This window comes from Thamnophis sirtalis, unplaced genomic scaffold (genome assembly GCF_051295495.1).
Source record: "Thamnophis sirtalis isolate CommonGarterSnake01/CBP01778 unplaced genomic scaffold, rThaSir2_p1.2 scaffold_11, whole genome shotgun sequence".
Taxonomy (NCBI): Eukaryota; Metazoa; Chordata; class Lepidosauria; order Squamata; family Natricidae; genus Thamnophis; species Thamnophis sirtalis.
Window position 1 is genome coordinate 6,853,262 of NW_028261391.1, and position 11,310 is coordinate 6,864,571.

An 11,310-nucleotide genomic window follows, 5' to 3' on the forward strand; every position below is an offset into this window, starting at 1 on the left:
TCCATCCCATCTGTTAATACCACTTTATAAGGCCTTGGTAAGGCCACACTTGGAATACGGCATCCAGTTTTGGTTGCCATTATGTAGAAAAGATGTGGAGACTCTAGAAAGAGTGCAGAGAAGAGCAACAAAGAGGATTAGGGCACTGGAGATTAAAACATATGAAGAACGGTTGCAGGAACTGGGTATGTCTAGTTGAATGAAAATAAGGACTAGGGGAGACATGACAGCAGTGTTCCAATATCTCAGGAGATGCCACAAAGAAGAGGGAGTCAAGCTATTCTCCAAGGCACCTGAGGGTAGAACAAGAAGCAATGGGTGGAAACTAATCAAGGAGAGGAGCAACTTAGAACCGAGGAGAAATTTCCTGACAGTTAGAACAATTAATCAGTGGAATAGAAATTGCCTCCAGAAGTTGTGAATGCTGCAACACTGGAAGTCTTTAAGAAGATGTTGGAGAACCATTTGTCTGAAGTGGTGTAGGGTTTCCTGCCTATACAGGGGGTTGGACTAGAAGATCTCCAAGGTCCCTTCCAACTCTGCTATTGTATTGTATTGTATTGAAAGTGCACAGAACCCTACCACTGCATCCATGCCCTTTCACCCTTCTGGAATTGGCAGGTGCACCCCACCCCACAAAGGTTTGTTGGCCTTTAGGATTGGGTGCAGAGGATCTGTCCTTGCCTTGCTTGGAAACTTCCCTCTTGAGATGCAATCTGAGTTTGAGGATGGTTGAGCAAAGGTTGGTGTTCTGGTTGAACATCAAACAGCAACATGAGAAGTTGGGCAAACTTCTGAAAACATTTAAAACTAATTGATAAGCTTATGTTGCCTGGGGATTTATTTATAGGGGGGAAATGCCCAGACCAAACGTAATAATTTCTAATGTTGGATTTTCCCCATTACCAGAGGGAGCCCCCCTGTGGAGTACTGCAAAGCCATTACCATGGCAACTCCACTGCACTTACAGTAGAAGTCATTTTACGACAGTACAGTAGAAGGCATTTTAAGGCACAAAAGGCTGTATCTTAACAGGACACACACCCTGAGGGCTGTTAGGAGTGTTTTGTTTTGATGCGCTCAATTATGGTCGTAAGGCAAGGACTACCTGTATTTCTCTCTGTACTTTTCCCAATTGTATTATAAGCTTTTGTTTTACAGTGGCGGGAGAAGAGAACTGGACTGGCGCACTTCAGAGAGGAGCAAAGTTGGAAACTAAATTTTGTTCCAAGTAAATTTATTTGTAAGATACCTTAAAAAATACTTCTTCTTTGTGTTCTCCTGATTTCTGTGCCATTTACCATCTTTCTGTGTTCACGTTTCTCATGTATAACCTGTATTCTGTATCGTTATTAGTTGCAAAGTCGTGTCTGAACCATCGCGACCCCATGGATGATGTTCCTCCAGGCCTTCCTGTCCTCTGCCATCCTCTGCAGTCCATTTAAGCTCATGCTGACTGCTTCTGTGACTCCCTCCAGCCACCTCATTCTCTGTCGTCCCCTTCTTCTTTTGCCCTTCATCGTTCCCAGCATGAGGCTCTTCTCCAGTGAGTCCTTCCTTCTCATTAGGTGGCCAAAGTATTTGAGTTTCATTTTCAGGATCTGACCTTCTAAAGAGCAGTCAGGGTTGATCTCCTCCAGGACTGACCGGTTGGATGGCCTTGCAGTCCAAGGGACTCACAGGAGTCTTTTCCAGCACCAGAGTTCAAAGGCCTCCATTCTTTGGTGCTCAGTCTTTCTTATGGTCCAACCTTCACAGCCATCCATTGCAACTGGGGAAACCGTAGCCTTGACTAGACACACTTTTGTTGGCAGGGTGATGTCTCTGCTTTTTAGTCGGCTGTCTAGATTTGCCATCGCTTTCCTCCCCAGGAGCAAGCTTCTTTTAATTTCTTGGCTGCAGTTCCATCTGCGGTGATCTTGGAGCCGGGGAAAATAACTCTGTGATTTCCTGGTAATTTCTGGCTCCCATGCAAATATTAACCAGTCCTGACCCTGCTTAGCTTCTGAAGCCAGAAAGATCTACCAGATGTTGATATCTGATAAATCCTTCCTGATACATTCAGCAAATCGTGTTTGTTTGTTTTTTTGCCAGCTTTTCAGCAAACTTCCAGCCCTTTCCCAAATGTGGAGATCCTGTTTCTAGAATCTAAAGTTTCTGGAATTGGCAACCTTAGGATGACACTTCCTGTGAGGCACCATGGTGGCATAGGACACACAACATGGAAGAAGTGAGCGGCTGAGATGGTGACGCTGCGGGAAAGATCCTTCTTAGACTCTCAGGAAAAAGTGGAGAAGGATCCTAGAAGAAGAAGGAGGAGGAGGAGGAGGAGGAGGAGGAGGAGGAGGAGGAGGAGGAGGAGGAGGAAAAGAAAGAAAGAGAAAGAAAGAAAAAAGAAGGAAAGAAAGAAAAAGAAAAAAGAAAGAAAGAAAAAAGAAAGAAAGAGAAAGAAAGAGAAAGAAAGAGAAAGAAAGAGAAAGAAAGAGAAAGAATTAAAGAAAGAAAGAATTAAAGAAAGAAAGAATTAAAGAAAGAAAGAAAGAAGGAAAGAAAGAGAAAGAAAGAGAAAGAAGGAAAGAAAGAAAGAGAAAGAAAAAAGAAAGAGAACGAAAAAAGAGAGAAAGAGAAATGGAGAGAAACATGTACAGAGAAACAGAAAAAAAGAGCGACAAATACACAGAGAAAAAAATGAATGTGGGGACAGAGAGAGAGAAACACAGAAAAAGAGAGAAAGACACAGAGAGGACACGTGCACACACACACAGAGGGAGAAACAGAAATGGAGAGAGAGAGAAACATAGACAGAGAGAAAGAAACAGAAAGAGAGAGAAAGAGAAAGAAAGAAAGAAAAGAGAAAGTAACAGCAGCAAAAGAGAGATGGGAAGGCTGGAGAATGCCAAGCATCCCTCCATATTAACTGGAGGAGTGGAAATTTTCTAGCTTTTGGGCAGTCAAGCCTCAACTTGCAAAGTAATAGAAGTGAGGTGCGAGTGAGCAAAGGGGGCCTGGAACAAGCTTGGTCAGCATGGGAGTGAACCAGCTGTGTTTTGTCTGTAACACATGGACTTTATTATTTTCTTCATCTTCGGCATGAAAACGTTCCGGCATGACTGAGCAATGTGTTGGAATGATGAAGAAACTTCCTGTAAAATAATGGGGTAAAACAGGGAGAGGGACAGAGAGAGGGGGGGGGGAGGGAGGGAAGGAAGGAGGGGGGTTATATGCCAGGTGTTCTGTAGCAAGATTTGGGGAGGTGTTATTTATTTTATATCCGTAGGATTCTTGTTCCCATCACAAAGCAAGTTTAAAAGACAAACCTTACAGTCTTTGTTTATAGCCTTCGATGAAAAGTTCCAGATTCTTTTCTTGGTTAAAAAAATTAAAGGTTTTATCCCCCCCCCTCCACATTTTTTTCATTTTTGGAGCTCGCGTTATAACTTTCTGAATAAAATCAAATGAAAACATGGCAAAAATAAAAGGCGCAGAAAGGAAAGGTTGGGCTGGCAGGGAGGAAGACGGTAGCCCTCTTCTTACACAGGAAATCCTGAACTTTACGAACACAATTTGAGCCCCAAATAATCCCTGTGGTTAAGTGAGATGTTTGTTAAGTGAGCTTTACCCGATTTTACAACCTTTCTTGCCACAGTTGTTAAGTGTATCACTGCGGTGGGTAAACGAGTAACCTGGTTGTTAAATGATTCCGGCTGTATGATAACCTGTATTCTGTATTGTTGTTAGTTGCAAAGTTGTGTCTGACCCATCGCGACCCCATGGACATGGTTCCTCCAGGCCTTCCTTCCTCTACCATCCTCTGCAGTCCATTTAAGCTCACACCTACTGCTTCGGTGACTCCATCCAGCCACCTCCTTCTCTGACGTCCCCTTCTTCTTTTGCCCTCAATCTTTCCCAGCATTAGACTCTTCTCCAGTGAGTCCTTCCTTCTCATTAGGTGGCCAAAGATTTGAGTTTCAGAAGATGATAGATAGATAGATAGATAGATAGATAGATAGATAGATAGATAGATAGATAGATAGATAGATACATACATACATACATACTGGAGAGAGAGAGAGGGAGGGAGGGAGGGAGGGAGAGGGAGGGAGGGAGGGAGGGAGGGAGAGAGAGAGAGAGAGAGAGAGAGAGAGAGAGAGAGAGAGAGAGAGAGAGAGAGAGAGAGAGAGAGAGATATTCAGTGACTCCATCCAGCCACTTCATTCTCTGTTGTCCCCTTCTTCTTCTGCCCTCCATCTTTCCCAGCATGAGGCTCTTCTCCAGGGAGTCCTTCCTTCTCATTAGGTGGCCAAAGTATTTGAGTTTCCTCTTCAGGATCTGGCCTTCTAAAGAGCAGTCAGGGTTGATCTCCTCTAGGACTGACCAGTTGGATCGCCTTGCAGTCCAAGGGACTCGCAGGAGTCTTCTCCAGCACCAGAATTCAAAGGCCTCAATTCTAAGGCCTTTTATAATATGGTGACCAAAATTGGATGAAATATTCCAAGTGGTCTTACTAAAGCTTTATAAAGATCACTTCATGTGATCTTGAGTCTATCCCTCTATTAATACAGATTGTGTTGGCTTTTTTGGCTGCTGCAGCACACTGCTGACTCATATTTAAGTGATTGTCCACTAGGAGTCCAAGATCCCTCTCCCAGCTTCTGCTATTGATTCACTCTGGTGTACCTACTAATGTTTCGGGCCTCTAGTTTTCTCACAACAACCCTGTGAGGTGGGTCGGGCTGAAGGAGAAGGGCGGGCCCAAATCTACTTCACCATCTTTTGCGCCTAAGGAAGACTAGAATTAATTGTCTCTCAGATTCTAGTCCGGGATTTTCATCCCTACAGCAAACTGGAATTTCTTTTGAATCTCTCTCTCCTTGTGGAGATTCTGACCGATTGTAAAATAACAAATGAAGGGGGAAACGAGCAATTCATTACGCCTCCTTGAAATTGCTTATATAAGAGGAGGGACACGAGTGAGATAAACCACATGAAGTTTCGATTTTCAGCTGATCCGAGGTTGTTGGATGAATTAAATTGGCATCGTGAAGGTCTTCGTTTAAGACAACAACCACAAATGTACATTTTTTAGGTCAGGCTGCTGATGTTCTGACCTAAGCATAGTACACAATATTGTCTGCTACAATGTCCTACCTGTCAAGGCCTCCTTCAGCTTCAACAGCAAGAATACTTGGGCAAACAATAGGTACAGACTCAAGGTGAACCGCTCCAAACTCGATTGCAGGAAATACGACTTCAGCAACAGAGTGGTCAACGCCTGGAATGCCCTACCTGATTGTTGTTACATCCTCACCCCCCCCCAATAACTTCAAACTTAAACTGTCTACCGTGGATCTCACCCCATTCCTAAGAGGTCTGTAAAGGGGGAGTGCATAAGCGCACCAGAGTGCCTACCGTCCCTGAGTCCCCTTCGGGGAAAAGGGCAACATATAAATGTAATAAATCTAAATCTAATCTAATCTATCCTTTTCACGAGCCAGTAGCCAAGCATCTGAATTTTGATCCCGTGACTATGCCGTGACGGCCGTAGATGAGAGAAATGGCCATAAGTCACATTTTTCCGTGGTGTTTTAACTATGAACAGTCACTAAATGAATGGCTATAAGTCGAGGGCTGCCTTGTAATTGGATTACTGAATCAAGTTGGGAACAGCAAGGCTTAAAAATATGTCCATGATGCAGATCATGAAAGGTGGAGCTTGACAGGCAGCTAGTAAGACCTCACAGCTACTACTATGACATGGTAGAAGGATTGAAGTGTGTGTGTGTGTGTGTGTGTGTGTGTGTCTGTGTGTGTTCTTTTTCTGCTTACATTTTAAGCCATTTTCTCCCTGCCTTCAAGCATTTGCGAGATTTCTTTCTCCTTCATATGTAGAAGAGATTTTTCTGCCTGCTCAAGAGTCCTCAATTGGCGGATTAGCTTGGCGCTACTCAATAGGATTTCCTGCACAGTCATTTCAATTGTTGTGGGGTAGGAGGTCAGACGATTGGGGAGCTAGGATTCTTAGAGAATTAAACATGTGTATTCGCTCTTCGATCATTTGCCCTTGCTCACCCATCCCAAATAGTCCTGATGGCTTTTTGGTATTGTCTGCTATGTATATGTATATGTATATGTATATGTATATGTATATGTATATGTATATGTATATGTATATGTATATGTATATGTATATGTATATGTATATGTATATGTATATGTATATGTATATGTATATGTATATTATAATGTGTATGCATATGTGTATGCATATACTGTATGTGTGTGTGTGTGTATCTGTTTACATCTATATATCTATATATTTATATACCTTTAGTGGTACATATATATATGATGTTTCTGTCTGTCCCTCGTTATCTCTCTCTCTCATCTATCTATCATCTATCTATCTATCCATCCATCCATCCATCCATCCATCCATCTATCATCTATCTATAATCTGTCTGTCTGTCTGTCTGTCTGTCTATCTATCCATCCATCCATCCATCCATCCATCCATCCATCCATCATCTATCCATAATCTATCTGTCTGTCTGTCTGTCTGTCTGTCTGTCTATCTATCTATCAATCAATCAATCAATCAATCAATCATCTATAATCTGTCTGCTTTTCTCTCCCTGTCTCTCTGTCTGTCTGTCTGTCTATCTATCTATCATCTATCTATAATCTGTCTGTCTGTCCGTCCATCCATCTATCCATCCATCTATAATCAGTCTGCCTGCATGCCTGCCTATCCATCCATCCATCCATCCATCCATCCATCCATCCATCCATCCATCCATCCATCCATCCATCCATCTATCTATCTATCTATCTATCTATCTATCTATCTATCTATCTATCTATCTATCTATAATCAGTCTGCCTGCATGCCTGCCTATTTATTTATCCATCCATCCATCCATTCACGTCGATGGTTGCTTCGTCTTAGCTGTTACAATGTCATAAGCGTTAACCGGAGAGGCAGTTTCTGTAAGCAGGGCAATAAAAATTAGTCTAGAAACAACACCAGAATGTTTCCTTCCTGCCTTCCTTACAGGATTAGCCCTGGAAAGTGGGAAAAAACAAAAGGAGATTTCTTCCAACAACCGGTTCTCCCAGCTGCTTAGAAAGTTACCAACCGGTTCTCCCGAATAGGTGCGAACTGGCTGAATCCCACCACTGGAGCTATGGCTTCAAAAGGGAATTTCCTCCTATCAGAGAAAAATCAGAATATGTCTTTTTCAGGATCCTGCTTGCTGCCAGGAATTTTTAAAAGGTTGCGCTGGGCTTTCCAAAAATTAAACATCTGACATCAGATCAGTGAAAAGACGTATATTTTCTGCCCGTCCAAAACGTTGATCATCGCTAATGTAAACCGTGAATTGGCTAAACCTTGGCCACTTTTTTCCACAAACAAAACTATTGCAGACAACCCATTGCCATGTTTGAACCGTTATTCACCCAACAACTTCCCCCCCAAGAGCAAATAATCAACAGGATGTGCACATGTAAATAATCTCTGAGACCGAGGCTTGTCTTCGCTTATGCTCCAAATGCAAATCCTTAGTCTGAGACAAATGTCTTCTTTGACACTCAACTTGCAATCCTGCCGCATTTGAGGTGGCTTTTTTTTTTTAAAAAAAAATTTTTTTTTTATTGTATGTTTTTCTTCGTTTTATATCACAATTTCAACTTTGCAACAGTGATACACTGGTTGTATCAGCACTTTTAAAAATATACATGATAGAATAGAATAGAATACGATAGAACAGAACAGAACAGAACAGAGAACAGAACAGAACAGAGAACAGAACAGAACAGAGAACAGAACAGAACAGAACAGAACAGAGTTCTTTATTGGCCACGTTTGATTGGACACACAAGGAATTTGTCTTTGGTGCAGATGCTCTCAGTGTACATAAAGAGGAATAGAATAGAATAGAATAGAATAGAATAGAATAGAATAGAATAGAGTTCTTTATTGGCCAAGTGTGATTGGACACACAAGGAATTTGTCTTTGGTGCAGATGCTATCAGTGTACATAAAGAAGAATAGAATAGAATAGAATAGAATAGAATAGAATAGAATAGCATAGAATGGAATGGAATGGAATGGAATAGAATAGAATAGAATAGAATAGAATAGAATAGAATAGAATAGAGTTCTTTATTGGCCAAGTGTGATTGGACACACAAGGAATTTGTCTTTGGTGCAGATGCTCTCAGTGTACATAAAGAAGAATAGAATAGAATAGCATAGCATAGAATAGAATAGAATAGAATAGAATGGAATGGAATGGAATAGAATAGAATAGAATAGCATAGCATAGCATAGAATAGAATAGAATAGAATAGAATTGAGTTCTTTATTGGCCAAGTGTGATTGGACACACAAGGAATTTGTCTTTGGTGCATATGCTCTCAGTGTACATAAAAAGACAAGATACATTCGTCACGAATCATAAGGTACAACACTCAAGGATAGTCATAGGATACAAATAAGCAATCAGGAAACAATCAATATCAATATCAAGGATACAAGCAACAAAGTTACAGTCCCGCAGTCCTAAGTGGGAGGAGATGGGTGATAGGAACAGTGAGAAGACTAATAGTAATAATAATGTAGCCTTAGCGAATAGTTTGACAGTGTTGAGAGAATTATTTGTTTAGCAGAGTGATGGCATTCGGGGGGGAAAACTGTTCTTGTGTCTAGTTGTCTTGGTGTGCAGTGCTCTATAGCGTCGTTTTGAGGGTAGGAGTTGAAACAATTTATGTCCAGGATGTGAGGAGTCTGTAGATATTTTCACAGTCCTCTTTTTGGCTCGTGCAATGTACAGGTCCACAATGGAAGACAGGTTGGCAGCAATTGTTTTTTCTGCAGTTCTGATTTTCCTCTGAAGTCTGTGTGTCTGTCTTGTTGGGTTGCAGAGCCAAACCAGACAGTTATGGAGGTGCAGATGACAGACTCAGTAATTCCCCCGTAGAACAGAATCAGCAGCTCCTTGGGCAGTTTGGGCTTCCTGAGCTGGCGCAGAAAGAACATTCTTTGTTCTGCTTTATTTTGATAACGTTTTTGATGTTAGATGTCTATTTTAGGTCTTGAGATATGATAGAACCTAGAAACTTGAAGGCCTCTATGGTTGATACTGTGTTGTCTAGTATTGTACAGGGAGGTAGCATAGGAGGGTTTCTCCTAAAACCGACCACCATTTCTACAGTTTTGAGTGTATTTAATTTGTATGCCTAATAAAAATAGTTCTGGTTTTAGGTCTATTTGTTGTTTTGGCTTTTTTTAGGGGACTGGGCAGGGTGGCAGTTTAACACTCGGGAGTCCCCTTGTAAAAATGCCTCCCCCCCTCCCCTCTCTTCCTCCTCTCTCCTATGCCCTGATTTGGCCACACGACGAGACCCAGCTTCCAGCTTCAGAGGAGATCAAAGGAGCAAGCATCTTTGCAACTTCTCCAAGCCCCGTGTTGGTCTCCCAGGAAAGGGAGGGGAAAGCATGTTTGGCCTAAGGATTATTGAATGCATTAGAAAGGGAAGATTTAATGACACCCGCTATATATCCCGGGAAGGGTGTTTTAAAAGGCTGGGGCTCGCTCGCATCACCTCCCCGGGAGGGAGACTTGCCACACAAGGAGGTCAGGAGATGGATGGAAGCAAATATTTGTGGCAGGTTTCGCAGAGCGGTGAGAAAGAATTCCATTTCTTCGCCCAGCTTGTCTCCGCTTACACACCCAGGCGGAGTGTGCAAACTGGGGGGTGGGGGGCGGGCTAAAGATCTAACCGTTTGACGCCCTCTTTTTATTGGATTCATTTATTTCTAGGTTCTATCATATCTCAAACCCTAACATCAAAAAAAACACAACAAAGAATGTTCTTTCTGTGCCAGCTCAGGAAGCTTAAACTACCCAAAGAGCTGCTGATTCTGTTCTACGGAGGAATGATTGAGTCTGTCCTCTGCACCTCCAGAACTGTCTGGTTTGGCTCTGCAACCCAACAAGACAGACACAGACTTCAGAGGAGAATCAGAACTGCAGAAAAAACCATTGCTACCCACCTGCCTTCCATTGTGGACCTGTATACTGCAAGAGTCAAAAAGAGGGCTGTGAAAATATCTACAGACCCCTCGCATCCTGGACTTAAATTGTTTCAACTCCTACCCTCAAAATAACACTATAGGGCACTGCACACCAAGACAACTAGACACAAGAACAGTTTTTCCCAAATGCCATCCCCCTGCTAAACAAATAATCCCTACAACACTATCAAATTATCTAAGACTGTATTACTATTATTCTTCTCTTCCTTCCTAGTATCTATCTCTCCCCACTTACAACTATAACCATGTTGCTTGTATCTTTAAAATTTATATTGTTTTATTTAATTTATATTGTTTTATTACTAATATGGTAATTTATACTTATATTTCTTCTACACATATTATTCTTTCAATGTTCTTATTTCTATACAATACATCTTATATCTATTTACGTACATATATTCCTCTTATAACTATTATTCTGTACTATTTTATATACAATATATCTTACATTTTCCCCCTCTTATTAATTATGTGGTTGTATGATTTTCTTATGTGTCCAAACACACAAGAATAAAGAATTCTATTCTATTCTATTCTATTCTATTCTATTCTATTCTGCATTCTATTCTGCATTCTATTCTGCATTCTATTCTGCATTCTATTCTTCTCTACTCTACTCTACTCTACTCTACTCTACTCTACTCTACTCTACTCTACTCCACTCCACTCCACTCCACTCCACTCCACTCCACTCCACTCCACTCCACTCCACTCTACTCTATTTCAGTTCTCTGCTTCTGGAGGAACTCAAGAGGTTCAGAAAAAGAGGAAAACAAGCCACAAACAGCACACCCAAAAACTCTTTAAAAGGAATGTGTGCATTTAAAACAGAGCTTGTTTATTTTGCAAAGGAAAATAAATCTGATGCTACAAGAGCTGTCATCCTTCAAGTGTCTGAGGGCATACAAAGTAAAACCATCTAAAGCTCAGTAGATTCTCTTTTCATATATCCCCTAATTGGTGGGCTGACCACAAGAAGGTGCTTTTTTTTCCCCAAGAGGCAACTGGGCTTTCTTGTTTTTTTCTTTGAAGACGTTTCACTTCTCATCTAAGAAGCTTCTTCAGCTCTGACTGGATGGTGGGGAATGGAATCCAGTCAGAGCTGAAGAAGCTTCTTGGATGAGAAGCAAAACGTCTTCAAAACAACAACAACAACAACAACAACCAGAAAGTCCATTTGCCTCTTGAAAGAAGCACCTTTTGGACAA